We start from the raw sequence: 5,511 nt of genomic DNA, 5'->3' as shown, positions 1-5,511 counted from the left end.
TAATAGGGTTTTTTAAACTGTCATGATAAAATGATGTATTCTTTGTTTTCCACAGTGTGTCAAGGCTGAAATTAACAGGTGACCTTTAAAACACTATGGCAAATTAATATTCATAGGGTTTTTTGGTGTGTGCTTCCATTTGTTAATTTTATTGGGAAGATATGCTCCAGATTTGACAAGCTTCATTTCCTAGCGCACTATCATAAAGGTATAAAGCACTGCCCAAAGCTAACATATGTTTTCCTCCTTACCATTTCATTCATTCTTCACAATGAGTAAAGTTAATCAGGTGGAAAAAGAAGTTCTCTGAAGGACTTGTAATGTAGGAAGTATGACCTCGATAAAAAGCCATTTAGAAGTAATAGGGGTTATTGGAACAAATTCTTAGGAGCCAATATATTGTTAATCCTGAGAATGGAGAGTGGTAATTACATTTACAAAGATACAGAGTTGATATATTAGATTACACCCATGGCTTATCCAGTACAATATTCTCTTGTTAATAGGGTTTCTAAAAGGCAAGACATAGGCCTTAGTAGTTAGGATACTCCATTTTCCTTTAATAGCTATTTATGGCTCTGCCTTTTATCGATTAGCTCAAATGTTTCTGGAATCCATTATATTTCCTCTACAAATTAAAACAAACAAATACACTGAACAGATTCTGGGTTGCCAGATTCAAAATATGCCACTGTCATTTCTTAGATTCCTGGATCATCTATTCACTCTTTCCACTTGTCCTTTTTATAATAAGAGTTATTTGTAAATCAAAATGACTCATTATTCTTTTCCTTTCAGGTCTATTCTTATTTTGCTTTGATGAGGCAGCTAGTACTTTGAGTAGCAGCCATCAGTTAAATAATGCAAAGCTTTAGGTTGAAGATAGAAGTGTTAGTCAAGTTTCAATTTCTGTATTTACTGATTATTTCTGAATATTTTAAAAAGCTGATAAATTCTGGCTTAGAAGAGGTTTTTCCAGGGTTGTATATACAATTTTTTTGACTTACACTGTTAGTAATGTGAAAACAAGTGTTATACTGGGAAACACAATGAAAAGGACAAGTTGTAAGAGGCAATTAAGCATTTATACGTAGCCAAGCAAAGAGAGGAAAAAACAGTCAAACCAATTAGTCCAGTTGGCTAATGGTCTTTTTAATGAGTGATCTGGACAGCTGCACTGTTAGCTTGGGGGGCATATTCTAATATTGATTGAACTAAACTTCCATAATATTCTAGATGATTGTGGTCTTAGTTCATACACCTAACTCTGGTTTTATACCCAGTTATTTATCAGTAATAATCTGTTGGAATTATGTCTAATAGTTAACACTATACCCCTGAATGCTATATTTGTTAATGCACCTACAAGGTGGGCTAAAGCCCCTTTTAAGGTGTATATCTGTATCTTTCAAAGGTGATCTGTGTAAGTTACTTACTTTATAAGAATTGAGATGGCTTAGTCCACATAGAGGAAGAATTTATTAGTTGAATTATTGGAATAAGTATTAATATCATTTGGGGTTTTAAAAATATTCAATCTCATTATATGATGTGAATAGAGTTATCTGTAATCACAGATAGAATTGGGGTCAAAATGAAATTCTACACCTCTGAGAACTTTCAAATCTTCTACTTGAATTTCAATATTGAATCTTCTCAAAATTAATCAGAATATATTAGAATATAATTATGTAACAATCTTTTATCCAGAAAGTTCAAATGCAAATATTGCCTCTTTGCAGAGTATAGAGATTGGTTAGGTGAGAGAATTGTAATTTAACTGAGAGTACCATATTCTTATTTATTCAAATTAATGTAATTATTATCTAACTAATTAGCTAGAAATACTTGTTCTATTATTCATTAAATATGAACATTATTCCCAGAAAAAATAACTCTCAGTGAAAAACTGATCTAAAGGATTACATAAAGCTTAAAATACATACAAATGAAACAGTAGTAATTTACTTTAGAAATAATTTTTGCTAAGCAAAGTGAAGAAAATAAGTGGATTCTACCATTGACTAGCTATTTAGAAGAAGATAATTTTGATTAGAAGAAGCAAAAAGGAATATGTAGCATCCTATACTTATCTTTACAGAAATAATTGAATCAACTTGTCCATGTTGGGAGATTATAGTTTACAAATTAAAATTATAAGATTATGCCTTTAATTACTATTACTATATAGCAAGAGCACTAAGGAAGAAAAATACACCTATCAATTAAAAGTAAAAAATTAATAATATGAGGATATCTATCAATCATTAAGTATTCATTAGACTCTGCATTAGGTGTTTTAACAAAAAGAAAGAAGTAAAAGATATAGCATTGTGTATTTTCATTCTGTACCAAAACAGAGTGTGGATATTAATTATGTTAGAAATTTTCTTCCAACTTATAATAAGTGCCAGAAAGTATTATATTAAATCATATTACAGAACTGTGAACACATAGTTCTGTAATATGAACACAAAAGCTATTGTAACTTGCAAACAACAAAAAGATAATCTTTGAAATAAGATCATCGACCTATTTTTCATGATTTATCAAGAGGTACAAGATAACTACATTTTATAATGTACAAGGATGACCATTCTTTTCCTTTGTACCCCAATCCTTGCTTAATTTAAAAACTTAGTATATGATTTATGGACTTAGATGTGTCTAAATATTTTGTAAGGCACATACGTTATACACTAAAATAGGTATTTTCTATTTTCTATGAGTTAGATGGAAATTTGAACAAGTGAACACTCTCTAAATCTCAAATTAAAAACTTTTTAAATGAAAAATGATAGAAGAATTTGAAGAGTTGACACAAATAAGTTCCAGAATAAAAATTGGCAATTAATATTAATAATTTAATGATATCTCAGACTCAAAAATTATAATGTATCAATTTAGTTTTCTGTGTACAACCAAAATCAGAAAAGAAATGTGTTTGCTTATGGGATAGAGGAACATCTGAGAACAAAGTGAAGCCATGCACAGATTTTATGTACATATATGTGTGTGTATATATATATATATATATATATATAGTCTATATATATACAATCTGTACATATACAATTCAGTTGTATAGCATACACAATATAGACAATCTGTGTATATGTAATTCAGTTGCATAATATATATACAGTTGCATGTAATATATATATATATAATGCATATATATATAACCATGTATATATATCTATATTCTTATGCTATGTATATACACACATATATACAGTTATATTATATATATATATATATATATATGCCATTGCATAACCACTACCACAATCAAGATATAGAATATTTCCATCACTTCAAAAAATTTCCCTATGCTCCTTTATAGTCACCCTCCCAACCTTACTTCTGACCACTGGCAACTGCTGACCTCTTCTCTATTGCTGTAATTTTCCCTTTTCCAGAATTTCATATAATTGAAATGTCACATAGTACATATTCTTTTGAGTCTGGATTTTTTTTACTTAGCATAATGCTTTGGTGATTCACCCATGTTGTTTCAGGTGACAGTAACCCATTCCTTTTATTGTTAAATAGTATTCCATTGTATGGACGGACCACAGCTTGTTCATTCATTAACCAGTAGATGGACATTTCAGTTGCTTCCAGTTTTTGGTAATTTTGAATAAAGTTGCTATAAGCAATTGCATAAAAACTTTTTGTATGAACATATGTCTTCATTTCTCCAAGAGTGGCATTGCTGCGTAGTGTGTGAATAATATGCTAATTTTAAAGAAACTTTTCCTAAGTGATTGTAGCAGTTTGCATTTTCACCAGACTTACATGAGAGATCCAGTTGCCAGGTATCCTCACCAACGGTTGATACTGGCTTTTATTTTTCCAGGCCATTCTAATTGCTGTGTAATGCTATCTCTTTGGGGCTTTAATTTGAATTTCCCTAATGACTAGTGATGTTGAGCATCTTTTCATGTGGTTATTTGCTATCAGTCTCTCTAGGAAAATATTTGTACAAATATCTTGGTTTTTTTCAAAAAAAGAATGAGTTTTTTCCTCTTCTTATTGAGTTGTTTCAGATGTTCTAGGTAATATTTCATTATCTTCTATGTGTTTTAAAATGTTTTATCCTAATATATATGTTTTCATTTCCTTAAGAGTTTCTTCCAAAGAGCAAACATTTTCTTAGATAGTACACAAAAAGCATGAACCACAAAAGAAAACTGATAAATTGAACATATGTTCATAATACAAAACTGTCTTAACTACTCTTTCTAGTAAATCTTAAAACTAGGTAGTGTAAGTCCTCCAATTTTGTTCTTTTCAAAATTGTTTTGGCTATTACATATCTATTGGGGTTTTGTCATATACATTTTAGAATTATCTTGTTAATTTCTAAAATAAGAGAAATTTAAAAATCAAATTATGCTTGGGCTCCTATTGACTCTAAACATCAACTGGGGGCAGAATTGACATCTTAATAATACTGATTCTTCCAGTCTATGAACATGTTATGTGTTAGAAGACTCAAGAGAAGAAGGAAAGTATTGTATTCCCATCCTTTTACTTACTATAGTCTTTCTTCCTCCTAATGTTTCATGGCTCTTTTAAAAAAATTATTTAATTTGTCTTTAGGGAACTATTTTAAAACTAAAACTACTTTAAAACTTTTTTATTGATAGGTCTAACCATGACAAATTTGCTTGACATGAATACATAATTTGTGTAGTTCTTTTTTTTTAATTTTTCATGAATTAATCAACTTAAAGGGAAAGTGTGCAGATCATACCACTTGATACTTAAAAAATTCATAACTACAAGCTGAGTTTTGATAGACAGCCATAATTTAGTGTTATGCTTGAATAAATTATATAGCATTCAAGGAATGTTACCATTTTAAAAATTAGGCAACTCAATCTCCCCTCAGGAAAAAAAAGGTTGATTTTCTGTTTACTGAAGTTAATTAAAGTGCAAAGTTATAATCTTCTAACTCTTTGCTAGGCAGGAAGTTACTTTAATTCTGAGTCTGTAGTAGCCATTCCAGAGCAATAAGAGTAACCATTGTCTTTAGTAATAAGTAGATTTTGGAGTATAGGTCTTTAACAGATGAGAATGTGTTTTGTTTTATTCTGTATCCTTAATGATGAAACAGTCCATGGCACACAGAAGGCACTCAATATATATGTACTAGTATAACACTTTTACTATTATTCACAGTCAACTTTCAGCAAAGTGAATTGCTAGAAAATGTGTCCTACATAAATCAACAAAACTAAGATACTGCATATATATAAATATATTTCAAAGATAAAACTAAAAACTGTATACACATGACAGCATTTGGCTTTGAAATGAGGGTAGTAGATAATTTTCCTCATATATTTCTGTTTTTAAAGTAACAATTATTTACTGAGTACATATTATATGACTTATTAGTGAGATGTGGGTTTGGTCATCAGAAAGAAATCTAAGTGTCTAACAGTTTGGTTAAATGGAATAAAGTAATTTAATTAAATGAATTTGTTGACTATAAAAGTC

Source organism: Neophocaena asiaeorientalis, unplaced genomic scaffold (genome assembly GCF_003031525.2).
Source record: "Neophocaena asiaeorientalis asiaeorientalis breed wild unplaced genomic scaffold, Neophocaena_asiaeorientalis_V1.1 scaffold695, whole genome shotgun sequence".
NCBI classification, from domain to species: domain Eukaryota; kingdom Metazoa; phylum Chordata; class Mammalia; order Artiodactyla; family Phocoenidae; genus Neophocaena; species Neophocaena asiaeorientalis.
Note: the sequence above shows the minus strand (reverse complement) of the source record.